The sequence below is a fragment of the Anser brachyrhynchus genome, assembly GCF_964034855.1.
Source record: "Anser brachyrhynchus genome assembly, chromosome: 1".
Taxonomy (NCBI): Eukaryota; Metazoa; Chordata; class Aves; order Anseriformes; family Anatidae; genus Anser; species Anser brachyrhynchus.
This window is the reverse complement of record NC_137694.1, coordinates 191,442,257-191,463,541: the sequence shown is the minus strand read 5'-3', so window position 1 is coordinate 191,463,541 and position 21,285 is coordinate 191,442,257. Positions and strand designations below refer to the sequence as shown.

At 42.2% G+C, this 21,285-nt stretch overlaps 1 protein-coding gene and 1 long non-coding RNA gene across 6 annotated transcripts in view; one reads left to right on the top strand and one right to left on the bottom strand.

The window, feature by feature from the left end:
• The window catches only part of SPATA13 (spermatogenesis associated 13), a 159,762-nt gene that overhangs the window by 98,449 nt on the left and 40,028 nt on the right, over positions 1-21,285 (bottom strand). The window lies entirely within an intron of this gene.
• On the top strand, positions 501-21,028 carry LOC308188406. The gene is made up of 2 exons (XR_013945487.1): positions 501-11,789; positions 11,935-21,028. It is a non-coding gene; the product is annotated as an uncharacterized lncRNA (long non-coding RNA).

Below are 21,285 nucleotides of genomic sequence, written 5' to 3'. Positions count from 1 at the left end.
ACCAAACCAAACCAAACCAAACCAAACCAAACCAATCAAACACAACAACAACAAAAATCAAACAACGACAGCAAAAACAACCACCAAGCCCAGTAAACACAAGCTTGAAAATAATGGGAAGACAAGCCACTGGTTTTAATAAGGTTTGAATACCAGGGGGCATGGATAATATACTCATTTCCTGGCTTCTGAGAGCATGTATGTTGCAAATCATAGAACACTGGATTGTGAATCAGCAAGGCTTGTACGCTTTTAAAATGAAACGTTTAATTTTGGAAATATCTATAAACTCCATAGGTGTTACAAAAAATAGGATGTTTGTTATCCTTGATAGCATAACCTTGACTTACTTGCAATCTGTTCACAAACCTTGTTATACTTTTTGCACAGTCTTTATTAAATGATTGCAAAAAGGTCAAGTCAGTTGCAATGACCTTTAATGACAGTGGCTGCAGAAAGCCTACTTTCTGCATAACTGTGTGCGTACTAGGGGTGTGAATAGTCAGCATGTAAAAGTTTTGGGAGAGACTGGGAGTGAAAAACCTAACTACATCATTTACTAGAAAAAGTTAGTGTTTTGTACACTGAGATGTGACCGTGGAGGTCAGCAGCTGTCATGGTTTTGATTGGGATAGAGTTATTTTTCTTCATAGGGGCTTGTATGACATTGTGTCTTGGGTTTTTGATGAAAACAGCGGTGATAACACACCAATGTTTCAGTCGTTGCAGAGCAGCGCTCACACAGACCAAGGACTGTTCAGCTCCCGGTGCTTCCCTGCCAGCGAGGTACCTGGGGGCGCACAGGGAGCTGGGAGGGGACACAGCCAGGAGCTGGCCCAGACTGGCCAAAGGGATGCCCCATGCCATGTGGCATCGTGCTCAGCAATAACAGCTGGGGTAAAGAAGGAGGAAGGTGGGGATGTTGGGAGTGATGGCGTTTGTCTTCCCAAGGAACCATTACACAGGATGAGCCCTGCTTTCCTGGACGTAGCTGAACACCTGCCTGCCAACAGGAGTAGCAAATGAATTCCTTGGTTTGCTTTGACTGCATGCACAGCTTTTACTTTACCTACTGATGCGTCTGTATTTCAACCCAGGAGTTCTCGCACTTTTCCCTTTCTGATTTTCTCCCCCATCCTACTGGGGAGAGCCATTGAGCAGCTGTGTGGTGCTGAGCTGCCTGCCGGGTTAAACCACAGCAGCAGCCTACACAAATGTTACCCAGAACCTTAAGCACAGGAGGAGCAATAAAACAACCAGATGTGCTGGAGAGTGCCAGTCTTTTAAAGGGCTGCCCAGAAATGTATCTGTGGGGTGTTCGGATGAACTTCTCCCAAAGTAGCCTGCTTAGCATCATCTGAAGACACACAGGTTCAAATGAAGCATGACCCAAACAGAAATGCACTTCATTTAAATATGAAAAATCAACAATTATTCCCTTCCTTCCAGTGAGTCAGATTGAAAGATTTTCTCTGCTATCCTTGGAAAGGAGCCCGCAAAAATTCTCCAAAAAGAATGTTCTTGATAATAATCCATATTTAATGAAACTGCACGGTGGTTATATAACCAATGCTGATTTCAGAAAGAACCTAATTTAGACTTCACAAAGTACATAGTGCTTGTGTTGGAAAAGCTCAAACATGTTTTACTAAGTCTGAACAGATAGTGTTATTGGCAAGAGATAAATGCTTCAAACAATTTGGTGCTAAGATTTCAAGTCTCTGCAGAAAAAAAAGGAAATGTACTGAGAAAAATACCGAGCAAAATTAATCTTGGCTGCAATTTCACTCCTTCTGATAGTGCTGAACAGTGGAATCATTCCATCTTTTAATTACTCAATTCTGTACATTTGTTTCAGACAGTAAATCAGTTGATTTAGATCAATAGTGGACTCATCTTGTAAAAGGACAAGCCGTACCAGATAAGCCACAAAGATAAGCTTTTTATTGCATGCAACTAATGTTCTGCAGAGGGGGGCTAAATCCTCACCAGCCACAGAGAGAGCAGACTAGGACTTTAGAAAGAAGAATACAAGGGAATGTCAATATACAATTGCAAATATTTTGTGATACATTGCGTAGAAAAATGATTTTTTGTTATAAGCAAGTGCTTCGGAGGCAATGCATGGAGTCTGCTCCCTCATTACATTTTGGAAATGAACTTTGCTTGTTCGAGATGCCTGGCTGGCTGCAGAATTCCTTTTAGAAGCTTGCTGGTCAGATGAATATCTGTGAGAGATCCAGAATTTCTCATTTGTGGAGCTCTCTGTAATTAATGCAAATAATGTGTGCAGTCAGATATGTGGCTGGATGAGATGTATCTAGGTCTAGGAAAGACTTTTAATGAACACAGGACCAGTTGATGGGATTGGCATAACTTTATTTATGCCAGTTAGTAATCTTGCATCTAGTTGTTCCATCTAGTTCCATCAAGTGTTGGTTTTGACTCAAGCATGTAAACCACCCCAGTTTAAACTGCCTTGATTTAGTAGGCCGCCTTAAGAGGTGACTATGATATGAAGCTGTGAAATACACATAGGCTGCAAATCTAAATCTGGTCTCCTAGCCAAACCAAAAGCAACCACATTAGAGAAATTCCAGTATGTGTCCCTCTCACCTGGCAAAAAAAAAAAAAAAACTTGGCTAAGAATTAGGATGGAGACAACCAAGCAGGTTTGGCAGGATTAGGACATGTGTGTGGATCCATGTGTGTGGATTTTGGCTGAGTTGAGGAAAATACACAGAAAGCAATCTGTGTACACTCACAATCAAAAGTATGTTGTAATGGCACTGGGGAAGTACGACAGCAGGCAGTGCTGCAGCATGTTACCTGCCAGGCTGCAATGAGGTGAGGGCACTCATCTTTTGGCTTTTATGGACACGGAAATTATACAGATGATGTGCATGCAGTGCAAGTTGCACGACAGCAAATCGAAGCTAAGTGGAGCAAGAGTGGTGCTGCGGGCAGGCAGGGAAGCATGAGCAGACATGGTGAAGTTTCCTTTCATCAAAGATATGCAGCCACCATCAGTGTCAGCCTGCAATATGGATCTCCTGTTTCTTTGTGGGTTTTGTTCGTTTGTTTGTTATGTGTTTTGTTGTTGTTTTTGTTGTTGTCTTTGTTTTTCCAGAAGTTAAGCTCTCACAAAGCTGCATTACACCTGCTTCCTTCCACCATCTCTACCACAGGACAGTCAGAGAACCCTTGCAGCTGAGCGGCCGCCACCAGCTGCACTAATGTCAATTCACCATACCTGGAGGCTTTGTTAAGGTCCAGAATATCATATTGAAACACAGAACACCAAAAGGGCACGATAAAAAGCTCAACATTGTTTAGACAGTGAGAGAGACTGAGAAATGATTTGACCATATTGTGTAGCGATTTCAGTGGAAGAAAATGCCAAGAAGCAGTGAAAAATAGAGTAAAAGCAACCTGCTCATCTCCATTATGGAGATGATAATGCTTAAGGACAAGAACAAACAATTTTACTTTACGGTATTTGTTCCTGGAATGCCAAGGCACTGTCATCATCATCTGGAAGCAGGGTCTTGTCTGTGCTGCAAGGCTTTGTGTTATGCTTTCAGGTTTTGTCTGAATACAGACATTCATATGTAAATATATGAGTCACTAGCTTGAACAATATCCATATGCTGTCATGATGGTGTTAATTTTCATTTTATTTAATAACAGTATTATTAAATAATAATAAAAAAGTGAAAAATAATTTGGTTTTATCAGGAATAAGTAATGAAAGGTGAAATGCTAATTTTAACAAATCTGTTAAACCTGTAAGCATAAGTATCATTTTGTCTAACTATACAAACTTGCCATAATCAAGAGTAAAGCCTCTCTCAAAAATATATTTCAAAGCAGCTTCCAGACAGTGCCTGGAAAATCACTGTGCATGTGAACTGCATGAAACGAGGATTTTTGCAGGCTGCTATTGTACTCTTGGGTAACTCATATGTGCTGCTCTATGGGGACAGGAAGACTCTGCACATGTATAATAGGGAAATATTGTTGATTCAGACTAGTGCCTTCTCAGTTACAGAGCAACAAGTTCCTCCAGCGATACACTGGGTTTTTTACTACATTTTTAATGAACAATGACATAATTTGCAATTGTCCTGGGCAGACTTAGGATGACATTTATATTGAATTGGAAAAGACACAAAAAATAGGGCCTCAAAAGAGCTGGAGAGAATGCCTTACAGTAAGAGACAGAAAGGAATCAAATGATTCAGTTTATCAGAAAGAAGTAGTTATAGAGGAATGAGGGGAGTCTTTAGCAGCAAAAATGTAAGAATCAATGTCTCAAAACTGAGACTAGACAAATGCAGATTTCTAAATTGGGATGTAGGCAAAATCTAATTGTGTAAGGCCAAAAATATGAATCTTCTGCATCCCCTTCAGCATTTGCATATTAAGCTTCCTGCTCAGCCTGGAGGTTTCCCATTTGGCAGTGATCTTTGGCTGCTAGATGCCTAGCAAATGTGAGAGTTAGCTGTGGGTACACAAGCAGCAGGATGAATCTATTGACCTGAAAGGTTGCTGAAAGCGAAGGTCTTAACCACACCTGATGGTCTTTTCCACCCCATCCATTTCTCAGACCTGTCTGTCAAACAATCTAATCCATTTATCCAGCTGGAAATTACCCAGGGTGTTTTTGTGGATCAGTGGGTTGACCAGTTCACAGGCTGCCCAATGACTCTGGGGTTGGCCATGAAGTGCGTAGTGGGAGCAGGTGATCTTCTGCCTCTCGGTGGTGTTCTTCTGTTAGATCAGGTAATCTGCCTCCTGAAACCATGAGTGCTAATTGCATCCCCTGGCCAAGCAGGATTCACATTCACATCCATCTCCTGTGCAAACAAGCCCCATAAACACACGGCTATGGAGGAGGGAGGCAGGAGGATCCTCCTAATGAAGCTTGGCTGCTGTTCCTCAGGAACCATGGGGTCTGGAGGTGAGCAGGCCTGAGGGAGTCTCCTTGTGCAGCCTCAAGGCCCGGGGGAATGCCAGAGGCTTGGGTCCCTCCCTCCGGATAGGTTATGACATACTTTGGACACTGAAGTTATAAAACCGCAAACCACTTTAGGGGTAGGGAAAGGAACCCAAAATCCCTTCCTGAGGTAAGAGCTATAATTACTGGGCTGTCAATTCATGCTCCTTCTTGTTTGCTCTGCTTCTGGCCCCAGGTCTCAGGTGAACACGGAAGCTGCAGTATCAGGATTTCCTATCAGAAAGAAATTTCAGGCCTGTTAAACTAAGGGGCTGCATGCCTCAGCTTAACACTACCAGCAGCGCAGTTGCAGCGACTATAAAGCTGCTTGGACGCATCTACGCCAGCTTTAGATGTGCTCACGCAGATACTGGTAGCAGCCCTCCTGCCAGTGCAGAGCTCAGGGCAAGCTGATTTGTCTTGCTGAGACAAGACACTGCACCCCTCAGACACGCTCCTTGCACACACCATGGATAGTCCTCACGTTTCTCCAAGACCCCTCCATGCCAGCCTTGTATCTTCCTGCTTAGTCTTTCAGCCCTTCACCTTCGTGCTGGGGGCCTAGTGCCCTCAACCTCTCTGTGCCATCCTCCTCCTCCTCCTTGCTGGGGTTTCTGTGTGCTGAGGGGTCTCTATGCTTCCTCGCATCCTTTTTTTCTCTGACATTTGAGGCCTGAGATCTGTGACTTGTTTCTCGGCATGCCAGACTCCCCATTCTTCCTCCTTTTTCCTCATTACAGAATATTTTCTTTCTTTCTTTCTGGGGTAAACATTTTTTTCCAAGTATCAGCATCTTAGTCTGTACTGGGAGGACTGACAGGGACACAATGTGCAAGAGGTGGACTTGTTACCCTAGAAGATGGTGCTTCTTTCTTCACATTCCTATACACCCACAAATATGTTGTGACTCTGCTTAAAAAGTGAAGTTCTCCTTCCGGTTTTCAGGGTTCTTCTTTCTAAATTTCTTCAAGACCAACAGCATTCTGCACATTATTGCCTAGCATTTTCCTTCAAACATTGGACTACTCAGACACTGCACGCAAGAGTTATGTGTGCCACAAACAAAAAGGTAGGTGAAAAATACCACCCCTCAGAGCTCTTTAACTTTGCTGTGTGTGTCTGGAGAGTTTCTATCTGCTACACTGAACAGGAAGAGAAGAGGTTTTGCTCATCGGACTGCATCCAGAAAGGGTGTCCAGGCGTTGGGAAGAGCCCCGTGGTGCTTGCTCCTGCTCTGCTCCAGTGCCATCATGGTAGCTGCCGCATCCACAGCCAAGGAGTGACCTGGAATCTATCTTACTTGCTCTATTAGCCTATTCCCTCTCCTGGCACCAGAGATTATTGTCCTGCTTTCCATTGTCACTCCCCCTTTTTGAAACGGAATCTCAAAGGTAGCAATATTTTATATCAAATAGTTTATTTATTTGTTTATTTTTACATTGGAATACTTTTTAAAACCAAAGCAGTCTGCCAGAATGCAACACATTGGAGATACACTTTTATTGTGAGGGAAACAAAAACTTGGATCTAAGGATATTGGCAGGAATTATTTAGGCTTACTTTTTATTTTCATTCTTCCCATTTATCTCATACTTCCCTTTAATCTTTTGTTAAATCTGTTAACATGCACCGAAGGCTATTTGTACAGAAGCCTCCTTGAAAATCATGCCTGTCTTGGGGTTTTTACTGGAGGCAATGATAATAAAAACAAGACATGAAAACGCTGAGAGAGAATCTTTTCAAAGTGGGAGGGAAGCATATTTCCTGGGTATTTTCTGAAGTGTTCCAGCATACATGACTATTTATTTCAATGTAAACAAAAAAAAAAAGCCAATCTTCCTTGTGAAGAATGCAGAATCATCCTTAATTAATTAAACTCCTACTGTGAGCTCATAAATGTCAGGATGTTGAATTGCTGTATGGTAATGGAGACTGATTGTTGTTATTATTTATTCCAGGGGAGTAAAGTAAGGTTTCTGAAATCCGCAGCAGCAGCAAGTTAAAAACATGGTGGAAAGCAACCATACTCAATAAGAAGCGTGATGTTAGCAGCCACCTTTAAGCACAGTGGATATGATAGGGCTGTGTGAGCCCTGCATTCCCAGGGCACACAGCTGTGAAGGTGAAAGGGGGACTCTGCAGAAGCAGAAGGGCCGCAGTCCCTTTCCATACCACAGCCACAGGCTGCCCACAGGAAGACGCGCTGCACAGCAGTCTGGGACACGGGTCAGGACTGCTTCACCCAAAGCCACTGCAGTCAGGGAGAAAAAAAAAAAAATCTGATCTAGTGGGTGGCATCCCTGCCCAATGTCAGGGGTGTTGGAACTCAGTGATCTTTAAGGTCCCTTCCAACCCCTGCCATTCTATGATTCTAAGACAGGATTTTCTCATAACAGCATGTATGAGAGGGAAGGCAGGTATGCAGTACAAACACACATCTCCAAACAAAGCTCTGACCAAGCAATTCCCTGGGAGATGCTGGGTTATTGTAAGATTTAGCCTCAGTGGTCTGCCAGCCCTCAAAAGTCCTCCTGATCCTAAGGAGCTAGAAGACAGTATGGAGAAATAATGATTTCTTTCACCTTTGCAGACATAGTGAAGACATTTGCAATTTCATCTGGCACCTTTTTTAGCAGGGAACACTGCTGGAAGCAAGAAACACCTAGTTCCCAGGAAACAAGTAGAAGCAATTTTAACTATTTATTGCATATTCCCAGAAAGACAGATCCAGCTGCACACAAGAAGGAGCTAGTATTTGCAGAAGCCCTGGAGGGCTGCATTAGGGCCACCACAACCCCTGTGCCTAGGGAAGTGTGTGTGAAAGCAGCCACTGCCCTTACCTGGCAGACCCATCCCTGGTGGCACGTTGCCACCACTGCGGACTCAACACAGCTCAGAGAATCACTGGGCTCCAAGGGGTTAGGCTTTGATGGAGATAAGCCAAAGCCCAGATCCTCCTTCCTCCTGTGCAGCCTAACAGCACTTGAATAAAAGAGAGGGATGTGTCCCTTGTTGAACCAGTGCAGCAAGAGCAGTTCACTGAGCAGGACTGCAGTGAGCACACAGGTAGCATCCTCTGGGCGTCGGCGTCATGAGGGACTCTGCGTCGATGAACAGTGTTTAGAAGGGAATGGCTGCCCTGTTTCCCTTTCCTCCTGCTGTAACCCTGGTTCACACAGGCATAACAGGGGCCATCAGCTGTGCTTTTACATTAGCTCATTTGTAAGGTTGGATTCAATTAGCAGGGCTACAAGAGCTCCTGTGAAAATGCCCATATCTACTGCACTTACTGGGGTGAGTCACATGCGATTATTTACTATTTCACTTAATTCAGCGGTCCTGCTCCCAAACAGCTTTTTGGACAGGTTAATTTTACCTAGAGCACTTGACCAGTCCAGGTCACTGTAAGCCCACAAAGACCTCTGCTAGCTCAGTGCATAGACAACCCCAGAGCAAGAACGAGTGGCAGGGGAGGCAGGAAGGGACTGCCTCTTTCACTAGACACTGACAGATTTTGATAGTTCAAAATGCTCTTGGAACAACAGTTCAGGGCCCAGGAGGGTCAACACTGTAAAGAAAACGTATATTAAATCCCTTTGTGCTACTAGAGCTGCATGGCACACAAATGCTAGGCATCTGAGTACCCCTCCATCCAACACAGCAATACAACTGAAATTTAGCTGACACCAGGCCAATCTTTATAATACCATTTCTGGTGTTGATTCTTTACGAAACATGTTGAGACATTTTATAAATAGTAATGACTGACTCTGTGTAACTTCCAAATAAATTATTGGGGTACTTTTTGGAACACTGCATCATTATAATTGCAAAGCAGAACTGGTAAATAGGCTGCAAAATTCCCACAAAAGCAAAAACAAAATCCCTAAAAATAGAAAATGTTACATAACTGCAAAACTCCTTAAGAAAAAAAAAACTTCTAAAAACTAACAGAAAAGTTACATAACTAGAACTTAATTACCTCCTTAGAAATTCACTGTCAATCTAAAAAAGTGAGAACTTAAACAAAGAAGCACCAAAGTATGGTACTTAGAAGTACCATAGGTGATCAATGTCATTTCTCTTTCAAGGGAAGACGATTAAGGCTGCATGAAGGATGAAGTATGAAAAATGCATTGGAATGCCTGTTAAAAGAGGCTGTCAGAAAGCGTGGTGTGTCTTGGATTACATTCACCCAAGGACTGTCAAGGTCAAGAACTTTAATGGCATAAAAGCACCGAGAAAAAAGGCAAAAGTTCTGAGACTTGAGAGCAAAATACTCCACCAGGGTATCTACTAGCAACAGGCAGGGCTGAAAAGGTTCAGATGGCCACTCCAAAATACGACTGCATAAAGAGGACTGCAGCTTGATCTCCCAATGTTCTACCGAACTACATTTCAAAACTTCATTTACAATTCTGATGTGTTCCCATTGTTGATTACTGCCCATATATGCAAATTCGAGTAAATTAGGATGATTAAAATGCACCTGATTGAGCCATAGCTCCCTGCTGGATGAAACCTTCATTGCAAAACCAAGTGAAAACCACAGCTAAAAACAGCTCAAATATTTTGGCAGTTTTTTGAGTGGAAATGAGATATTTGTGTTTTCTCTCCACTGATGCTATACAATGTGTCAAAAGAAACTCTCATCTGTAGCATAATCATATTCTAGTGCCCCAGCTGGAACTATGAAAAGGTTGCTTATAGGTTCAATAGTAGGTGAGAAAAACATCATCAACTGCAATAATGAATAGCTTTTCATCCCTGTTTCTAAATGGAAAACAAACCTCTAGTTTTATTGGTACTCAAAGCTTCTTTAAAACTAATTTTATTCTATGTGGTTTTCTCCCAGAAATCTTTTCTTTTCTTTTTTAGCATTTTCAAAATCTTTTTTTTTTTCATGGAAACTTATTACAAAACAACACAAGCAAACAAACAAGATGTTAACTGTGTCTTAAGAATATAACTGAATTAAATTCCTGGTGAAAGCCACTGTCTCACATTCTTGGAATATTAATTTTAAAGAGGCAGGAACCCAAAATTTGGGGTCTGTTTCCCTTGAGTACACCAACTGTATTTTAATGACCAATATTCTATTCTAGCACTTAATCAAGCCATTAGAACAATGCTCAGGACAAGTCAGTCATCTTGGAGACATGTTTTCAGTTATCTACAGAAAGAACAGATACACGTTCACCTCTTGATCCTACAGCTATGCTGGTCTTTTTCCATTAAAACTTCCCAGAGCTCCTGCCAAGAGCAATTATGCAGTTGAAGGTGAAAAGAGTTTATCCACTTTTACTTGGCCAACAGAAATTTTAGCAACTTCTCACTACACAACCCTGGAAACAAAACATGGGAGTCTATCCACTCTTTTTTTACTGCTATAATACCAGTTTCCCATTATACCCTCCCCAGCGCTAACAACGGTGAAGAAATCAAGTGGACCGTGCAACTCTTTGTGAATTTTCCTTGTGAATATTGTGTTTTCTAACCTGCCACTGTGTTTTCTAAATTGCCACTGGATCACTTGTGGCATCTGGAATATTCAAAAAGAAAACAGTCCAAGGAGGACAGAGTAGTAGAAAGAGATTACCAAATTTCAAGTTCCTTCTATGGTCATAGAGGATGTACATTTTCATCTCTTGAGTCAACACTAAACCCATTATTTTGTCTGCTGCATTGCTTAGCATTCCTCTATAATCCAGGTACCCCTATAGGAAACTCGTGTAGATCTTGTCCTGCTTTTCCAGCTCATGAAGAATGAAGGTATAATACACTAAAGCCTCCAGCAATTACACAAAAGGTCAAAGATTTCCAGCAAAATCAAAAACGTTTAATAGAAAAAGATAAATAAATTCCCTATTTCTGTTTCCTTCCCCCAGAGCACTCACAAAGCAGGAAAAGTCAACCAGAGCATCCAGAAGAAATAGCAGTGGACAAGATGTTAGCAGAGCGAGAAGTTCAGGAGAACTGGAGGGCAGGCAACAGGAGAATTAAAGTATTTCTTCCATTTCAAAGTTTTGGTGTCTGATATAAACCCTGTCCCAGCCACTCTCAGCAATCTTTAACAGATGTGCTGTGAATTGGACATTTTTGCACCTCCCATGACTGCTATAAATGCCCAAACTCCAAACAGTTACAATGCAGCACTGCCTAAGAAGCTACCACTGTTCCCTAGAAAAATTAGAAAACATAATTATCACAGCATCTGAAGCTGCAGACACAAGTCCTCTTCCAAGCTCTGTTGCCCTCCCAGCCCATGCCCAGCTGATCTCTGTCTTACTGCTCAAGGTTTCTCTCACACACAGCAGTTAGCAATATCCCTACATGATCACTCCCTGACCTGGCTCTATCATAATGAGCTTGAATTACTTAAACTTTTAATCCAGCTCATTTTATTGGGGAGTGTTCATACAAGCAATAACAAGCAGGTGGAGGTGGAAATCTCCTTAGCCAGTAGAGTTGTTCTAGGAAGAGCACGCAATCTAGAGTGTTAATCTGAAGTAATACTTGTAAATGTTTTTATCTTTAATGGCCACCATTGTCTCTATTGGGTAATCTTTATTACCACCACAGCATCTGAGCTCCTCCCAGCTCTTTTCACCCAAAGCCTGGGTAGCCCTTCTTTGCTTTCCTAGCCTGTAAGCAGGCATCCTGCCCTTCCACCATGCCAGCCATTTGTGCTGCTGTGAGCAAGACAGGAGGGCACAGGGTAAATTCCTGTAAATTAAGCAGGATGGGAGTTCCAGGTTGCATTTGTGTTAGTGAAAGTGTAACAGAAAATGTAATTGATTCACCTCCTCACAACATCCCTCCTCCTTGTTTGCTGACTGACAATGTATCAGCCAGCAACCACTAACAAAGGGCACATCTTGTAATATCGGCACTCTTCTACAAGCTATTCTCTCTCTATTCTCATTTTTTTTCAGAGATTCAGTGAATTCAAGTGGGATTTGTAGGAGTCTATTAGCAATTAAGGAAGGAAAAGAAGTGCGTTGATGAGGAATCCAACCCCATCACTTACGATTGTTTCTTCTGAAAGCCTTTGATGCTTCTCAGGCAGAGCTCCCTTTGGGAGTGTGATTACGATCCTTTGATGGACTAAGATCTTGAAACCACATGTTCTGCAAGATAAGTTTCTTCTCATGTTCTGGCATGATTCTGATTTTTTTGTTTTCCCAGAGAAAGAGAGTTTTAACCTATGTGCCACCTGTCACCTAGTCTTATGGTTTAAAACATACATAAAATTACCTATAATTTCTTGCAAATGGTGCTTCAGAGTTTTTGGATTCTTTTAACCTCAGATTTCATAATAATCAGATCAACAAATAATATTTGGATGAAAACTGGGTGTCATTCAAATCTGGTAATCTGGTATTGCGTTTTCCTGAGGCTAACATTAACATGTTCTGTTCCTGAATATGTTCCTGTCATTTCACTATGTTGTTTTCTGTGCATTATAAAAGCACTTTTGCACTCTGGATTAAATTTAGAAGAAACTAACACTGTTCTTTAGCGTGAAATCTGTTGTTTAGTACTGTCTATATTATAATATGAAGCTTCCATATATGATGTGTATCAGTAAATTCATGCTTTGTGAACCGTGTATGTGCTAACAGATGAGGTATAAAAGAGCTCGTTTACTGTAAAAAATGGAGTTCTGAGCTTTGAAAGAATATGGAGCTTTTTCACTTCAAGTTTGATTTCCTCTATTGTATTTTATGTGACAATTCCATTAAAAGAATAACAGACAGGGGCTCTACCACCAATGAGTGATTACCAGGAAAGAGAATAAAAGAGGAAAAAACCCCACATATATGAAATATGTCAGTCATGTGAATGACAGCACTGAGAGAGATGCAAATGCTATGCTTTCTGTGGGAAGTACTGCAATCTATGTAAAATAGAACAAAATTAGAGTTAAGACGTCCTTCTTAGCCTGAAATATTTTATTTCAAATCATTGTTCTTTTTTTATCCTATAACACTACATGGTAAATTATCACCTTTTCCTGTGTATTAACATTTCTTAAAAATCTCCTTGCAATAATAGTAACCATTTCCCCCTTGTTTTCATTTCCTTCATAGATATTCATGCAGTCCCTTAGCCTTTTTGTTAGGATGACTCCTGTTGTTATCAAAAAGGAACAACACTGAGATATGAAGTTTCTCTAGCTCCTTCTTTAAAAATTCCCTGTATCTTTTTATCTTACTGTCACCTCTTGGTTTGTATTTTTTCATGCACCACCAGAAATGTACCACACTAAGGCTGACAGACTACTGTCAACATACTGCATTGCAAGCAAGTCTTAACCATTCATCCACATTATCTGATGTTACTTTGAGAAAAGGAATAAATAAAAAAAATAACAATGAAGAGTATTTTTTTTTTAATTCATAGTATCATATGAGTTCAGTAAAAACTACCTTAGCCCTCAACACTGACTATTCATGGCTTTAGAGAGAAATTCTCTTCAGAGTATCTTCAGAGTATCTTCCTCAGGGAAGTAAGGTGCTATAGCATCATCCCAAAGCCTGTATTGGAATAAAACTTGATTTTGAGACTACTTGGAAAAAAATTGAACAGGTATTGCAGACGTGTTTTGCAAGCACTAAGCAACTGATGTGCTACAACTATTGAGCCAGGTCATTCACTGCTCTCAAGAATCTGATTTCGGATTTTATTAACTCGGCAGAGCAATTCTAGGCTCTGCTTCTGCGAGTCTTATTTTTTTTTACAGGCCTATTTTGCATGTACTTTATGAAAAAATAACTAAACTTAGTGGTACTTTCACAGTATCTGACGTGAGTGTCGTATTTTCCAAACTAGTAATGACTTAATGCACTACCAGAAGGTAATTAATAAATCCTGTGACTCTACAAGCGTACCACACACTTCTTCCTGTAATAACAAGCTTTAATTCATTTTTGTATTTATTGAAGAGCATTAATGAATATGACTCTTTACCACATTTCCAGGAAAGGTGGAACAGAACAAGAAAAAGTCCCTTCTCTGTAAATAGACGTCAGTTCATAAATAGTTTCAGCAAAGAGAACAGTTTGTCCATTCTTCTCCTGAGAAGTGGGTCAGAATGGCCACTGCTAACCTAAGCCTTATGGCTCAGCCCAATGTTCTTATGTCACGAAACGTACCTGAAAAGTCATTCTGTACTAAGCTGCCTGATTGCCCTTTGAGCTGGAAAATCAATGGAGGAAGCCACACACAGAGAGCTAACTGGGACCTCTGGATCCCCTGAAGCCCATGAGTGGGAAGGGGTGAGGACAAAGAACAGAAGAGCCTCAAGAAGCTCCAGAAAGTTCACAGAAAATGAAGTCATATTTGAAAATCTACCCAAGTAGAGCATCATTTCAGCTACTCAAGATGGGCAGAGCTATGAAAGCTACCATCACAGACATCTGACCTAGTGTGGATGCAGAACTTCATGGATCTTGTGTTGTTTGCAGCTTCCCCTTACGGTGGCTCAGAAATCATGCCTATAAAACTACGTGTGTTCCAGTACAGCAAACAGTGACAGGGTTTGGTCTCTCGCCATGAAGGCAACTGGCCAGTTTTGACCATACGACCATTATGAAGGTTCCCAGAAAGGGCCACATCCACACTCCTGGGTGCAGAGTGCACTCTAGCTGGTCTGTATCTGACCTTGCCGGGGAGCATCCTAACACGCTGGCGATAAAGACAGCTGTGACCCTGGGCCTGAGCCCATGACCTCTCCCTGCTTAAAGCTAATACAGACAGAGCCTCTGTGTAAGTTTATTCCGAGGCACAACTTCTGTGTATGCTTTCGTTTGCTTCCCTGGAATTACCCAAGAAAATAAACTCATAGAGAAGCATTAAAGTTTTTAGGATTGGGACCTCTGTGTGGCCCATAAACTGATGGCAAATTATAAACATTTAGCTTCCAGTGCCTCACAGTCTATGGAAGACATCATGCACCTCGGTTTTTGTCAGTTCTCTTGCAGCTTGCCTGAGTTTTCAAATTTAACTTTTGTTTGTTTGTTGGTTTTGTTGTTTTGCTTTGTGGATTTTATTTTTCCTTTTTTGGCCATTTTAACTTGGGAATGAATTAAAAAGAGGTAGGAGGAGGAAAGAATTCTTTGCTGAAAAAAAAAAGTAAATGGAAAAAATCATATAAAAAGAAAGAGATAAAGGATATCTAAATAGAGATGTAAGAGGAGAGAAAAACCATCTGGGAGTCTGACTATTCAGTGACTTCAATCCACATTAAATTGTCAGGCAATCAATCACGCTGTATGAAATTCATGAGGCTGGTAATTCCTTTCTATAGAGCCACCCAGCAGCACAAGTCATTAGTACAGTGTCAGTGCACTCCCCAACTACTATCTGATCCATGCCATAGTTTATCTGAAATGTAATATCCAGAGTCCACAAACCCTGCAAAAAGTTATTCAACCATTTTTACTTACACATAAACAGGTTAAAGCTGTATTTTCTTGCTATGTTCTGTTTCTACAGCTCTCATAGCCACTTAGTTTGCTGTGAGCATTACTCTAATGCTTGTACTATGGCTGCAGATAGAAATTCCTATCCAGCTTGGCTTAATGGCATTAGTAAACAAACAAACAGAAGGACAGAGGCAGTCCCTGGACCATAAAAAGTTTACAAGCCAAGGAGATGTGCCAGGCAAAGGGCAGGAGAGAGGAAGTACCATGCTCATTAAAAATGAGGAACCAGCAGTAGAGAGCAAGAAGTAACTCCCCTGCCAGTCACAAATAAAATTAAGCCCAGCGCCTAGATCCCACTCTACTGCCTAAAGCAAAAGCTGCTTTGTGCAGCCATGGAATTACTCCAAACAATGATACCGAAATGAATATTACGGACTTGTGCAGAAGGCACATTTCAGACAGTAGTTCATAGCAAACCCCATTCTGAGAAGTATCTTTATGATATTTCCAAGTGGCAAAAATCATACACATGCAACACGACTTCTCCCCCCAGCTGAGCTGTGGCACGGTAATGTTGGCCACGCAGCACCAGCTGTGCTTCCTGCACCCCACCTTCACTGCCAGCACCGCTGAGCTGCGAGGTCTGGCCGCAAACCAGGTTGTGCTCCATCCTCCTCTGACCCTCTGACCCTCCATATACACACAGACCCCAAATCCTCAGTGCTGAAGCACTTGGAAAGAGACCCAGCCTGGGTGCAGGGGGCAAGCAAGTGCTGAGGTCCCAGCACCGGTGTAGCACTTGCTTATGGATCCCAGGTAACATTGGAGGGGAAGGGAGTTGCAGACCACAAAAAGGAGCGCTGCCAGATGGTTTATGGCACAAACCTCCCCCTTCTTTCATCTCCCAGACCTACAGTGCTGCTGGCAGTGGAGGAAGATCAGGCTGTGGGTGGGAGACTCACCCAGAGGAGGCTGGAGACCACCAGTGCAATGAATTCGTCTCAGAAACAAAGCATAAGAGAAAGATTATCTTCAGAAATCACCAGGCAAATAGATTTTGAATAGAGAAGAAGTGGAATAAATGCACAGACAATTCAGCAAGGGGAAAACATTTGTCAAATCTTTCCTTTTCACTTATTTGTCTGGCTTTGTTCAGTGTAAGCACTCCTGCAAATAGTGCTCGCTAATTATCTTTGGTCAGCAAGATCAATCACACAGTCTTTGTCTTTTTGTCAGCCTGGCCCTGCAAATTCTCTTAATCCGCAATATCCCTTCAAGAAATCTTCATTTTCTGTTATTAAAGCAAGCCCAATGTCCCTGCACTATACGTTTTAGACTCTGAGGGCTGATGCTTCCTGCCAGAGGCATAATTTCAGTTCAAAATGTGCAGAACTTGTTGTTTCTACATTTCATTTTGCAACAGAAAGAGAAAAGTGTGTGTGCCCTTTTGAAAACTTTCCTCTGAAAAATGCATGTTATGGAGAAAATGAGGTCTCTGCATTAAATTATACTTTCTTGTCCTTTTAAGGTAGAGCTTCATACCAACTAAAGTGAGATATATATATATAAAAGTAATAAAACAGTGCAATATGTATTTGACAGTGCTCTCAGGAGTCAGAATAATGGCCCCTTACTAAATTTCAGCTTGGCTAAATTACATTTGGCCCAAATATCTTTCCACAGCTTTGGGTGTGTTTCTTGACTCCCATGACAAACTTATGTGGTGATACTGGATGCTGAGAAATGTTTCACCTCCCCACCTCGACAGGGATGGTTGTGTGGTCATGCCTGCACCCCTGTGTGCAGTGTTATGGCCCAGTTTTGTGTATTTTCCAAAAAGGAGACCTATAGCAGCACGTTTTTGCTGTGCTCTGCAGTACCTGTGTGCCGGCCCCAGTGTGCAGGAGCCACCTCTGCTCCCACCTCCTGCTTTCTTCAGGTTGAAGCCTGGAAACCTCTCTGCAACCGTGTCAGCAACAGAGCAGGTGAACAGAGGAAAAAAATAGTTAAGCAGACTTTTCTCCTGAAAAAAATGCATATTGCAAAAAGAGATGAAATGTTTGCATTTGTGAAAACTCCCAATGGAAAGATTTAAAATCCTGGAAGAAGTCCTGGTGCAGAGCAGCCGGCTGCCTGGTGGCCCCAGCTGGACGAAACACCTCTCGAGGCAGATGCACCAGGCTGCATTTCCTCATGGTTTGTCATCCGAGTAGTGGCGGAGAGTTTTGCGTGCGGGTTAAAATGAGGAGATGAACAGTGGAGTGCCAGTGCTTTTTTTCAACACAGTGTTTGTGTTTCCAGGGAGGTAAACAAGAAATACCCTCTCCAACCCCTCGGCTTGTTGCAACCGGTATGAGTCACGCAGCAAAAGCTTGGGCTAACACGGCACACGCACACATCTCTTCTTGGATTTGAAGAGACCAAAATGTTTACTTTTTTTTTTTTTTTTGTAAATAAATAACAGGATCAAGACATAGATAAGTGATTTCTGAAGGAGGCAGGCAGTGTTCCTGAAAGCTCAGTGGTTTAAGTGTGCTTCAGTGACGTTTTTGTTCTAGCCAAATGGTTTATTTATTAAAAGGCACCACAGCTACACTGGTCACTCATTTACCAACGCTACGCACAGACCAGTCTCTTTATTAAGGTGCTCTTCATCCCTTCAGCACTGCCAATAAACCCCAGTAGGTTCTTCCTGTCCCTGTTTATAGAAATCATCCCAGACAAGCCCTCACTTTTCATAAGCACTGCCCGGTGGATCGCTGTGTGACTTGGGTTTTAACCAGCTGCCCCAGCAGGGGCTGGCAGGACGCAGCATGTCCATTTTGCATGTAGCAGGCTGAATTAATAAAGGGCATGGGTAAGAGTTTTGCAAACCTTAGGCTATTGCAGGACGTTTGGCATTTCAAATGCTCAGCTTTCTGACAGCCTCTAAGTCATGCATCGGTGCTGGCTGGGAGACTTCCCTGGGGAGTACCCGTAGCACCTTTCCCTCGTCCTCCTCTCTTCCCTGTGACTCCCTTTGGTCTAGAAGGCTGCTAGGCTGGCTGAGTCTCTGCTAATCCATGGTGGCCTCTCAGGGGACCACGAGACAGAAGCCAGCAGAGTTCTCCTGTGTCCTCTTACCGTCCCTTGTCCCCACCAGCCGCAGCTGTCAGTGTTGAATCGCATTCTACCAGCCCTCAAAGTACTCTGCGTGGCTGATAACTCTGCATCCTGAGGCAGCCCATACTTTTACACGTCTGGCCCTAAATTACTTCTACAGAGTCGTGCACAAAGGTTGCAACAGGGAAGAGAAATAAATCTTTTTCTTTTTTTTTTTTTCTTTCTTTCTTATTTTTTAATCTCAGAGAGTGCCAGAACCTCTGGGACATCCTTCCTCAGCTAGGACTATGCTTCAGGCTTCAGAAAAAGTCTCTTTTAATAACAAATTTGTTCATGTTTTCACAGCATAGTTAAAACTATCCTGAAGCAGAAGAAAGGACAAACCTCATGAAGAATTTCCTATTTTGTAGACAATCCACTGGGTTCCTCAGGGATCAAACAGAATTTTCTTTCCAAAAATGGGACACAGAAGCGGAAAGCTGTACCCTGCATCACCTGGCAGGCAGGTACCTGAACCAGACCTCCTTGGATGCTGTGAGCCACAGGACTGGGCCAGCCCAGAGCTCAGTGCAGGCTCCAAAACCCACCATGAGCCGCGTGGCAGCTTCTTGCTGAGCACTTCGCCACCACAGCAACCTGAGCAGCAGCAATGAAACTCCCTCTTTTACTCTGGTGTGGGGCCAGGGCCATTTCCACAAGACACAGACACAATGGTCACTGTGTGTGTATTTGGGGGCTGGCCACATCCTCCTGCTGAAAGTCGGTGGGTGGTATTCATCCCTTCCATGCCCTCTGTGGGGAGCCACCTCAGAGCATGAAGGTTACAGTAACAAGTCATTCCTTTTAAGATGTAGTGGTCTTCAAAAATTATTTTGGCTTTCTGATTCATCCTTCCCTTGGATGATTCTGACTCAGAGTAGGGGAAGCGTTAAATATATCAGCCAAAATGCATTTCTTTTTCTTGAGGTTAAGATGGAGAGTCCAGTTCCATAAAGACAGACTTAAATTATTTTTTTTTCTTGAACTATTGATAAATGTTCAGAGGAAGGATCTGACTGAATTTCCAGGAAAATGAAGTAATCAGCTTTTCTATACAAATAGAGCTGCTGGCATCATATTGAAGGGGTTTCAGTAATCAAGTAATGGCTTGCAGCTAAATATGACTTGATTAGATAAATAATCTAGTCCAGATGAGACTGGGAGCCCTCCCACTGTTTTATTCATGCTATCCCCACATGCAGATACCAGGTCACTGATTCTGTATTCTGATGCAAAGTGGCACAACGAAGATGCAGCGTGTAAAAAGTCAGTTGCAGAGGACAGGTGTTAATCCTGGGATTAAACGCTGGTTTTAAGCAATGATTTGAAAGGCACAACATGCATATTGGATACTCCAAATGAACGAATCTCTAAGCACAGTGACGATTTTGCAGAGAAGCAATTCCAGATGGGATCTGACTCACCCTGCCTGGTGCTATGGAAATATGTTTTTGTTTTAGAGATGCAGCACAGCCCAGTTTTTAGGAAATGGTCCAGGGAAGTCACTTGCATGGCTTTACATCAGGACATACCAGGCTGGCCCTGAAGTTAGGTTGGTTTGTATAGGGCCAAAGTCTGCCAGCCCCTTTGCTCACATACAGCCCACTGACAGGGAAAAGTACTAATCAGTTTGAGCCAATGTGACAGAATTACACCCCAAATTAACATCTGATGTGCTACAATGTTCTACTGTAAGCAAGTCTTTCAGGGACTCTGGCAACTCTGGCAGAGGCTGAATAGAGGCTACAGAAATACAGGAATACAATAATCAGTGACAGAGAGATGCAGTGTGACATTCCTGAAATATGATGTTTGAACTTGCGTCCAAAACTTGTACAGCTAGGAGTTCAGGCCTGATTCAAAGGAACGGAACTTTTAAATCACCTTATTTAAGGTTAAGATCCTTTCCTTGCCTCCCACATGATATATTCCTTCATACTATGTGCAAATCCTACCTGGATGGAGAAAATAAAGCCAACGAACCATGAAATCTGGTCAACTTCACAAACATCTTTCCAGTATTATTACCCCTGAACTTTGTGAGACATTATCACAGAGTTGCTGCTTTGATACTGCAGGTATCTGTCTCTGGATTAAGGGACCAAAGACGTGCCTCCTGCATCTCTTGTACCAAACACATATCATCAGATTAGAAGTCTCCTTGGAAATCAGACCCTGTGAGCTGAATTCTGTCTTTGGATGCAATGCTACAATCAAAAAAGTCATGACAAAACAAAGAGGGAAGACAGTTTTCCAAGCAAGTTTAAAGAGTGTATTATCATAAAATTTAAAACAGCAATTCAGTAATCAACAACTACGCCAGGTTCTGCCATTCATCTAAATGAAAGAAGACCTTACACAGTCTTACTCCTGCTGGTCTAAGTAATAAATAACCAGCTGTCACTGGTTAAAAAAAAAAAAAAGCCTTTTACAAGCGTATGACTTAACAAGAGACCTGAGGATGCTCCAGCCTTCCCAGTGGCACTGCCTGGCACAGCATGTGCACGTGAAGCTACATGCCATACACACCTCGCTGTATGGTTCCCATTCCCCTTTCCCCATGCATTCTCTATATTGAAGCTCCCATGTTTTAAAACTGTAATTTGATGCAGGCTATATAAAAGTAGCTGTACTGGGACAAAAGAAAGATTTATTTATCTGAATATCTTGTCTCTGGTTGAAAGTGAATGCCTAGTACATAATAGTATGTATAAA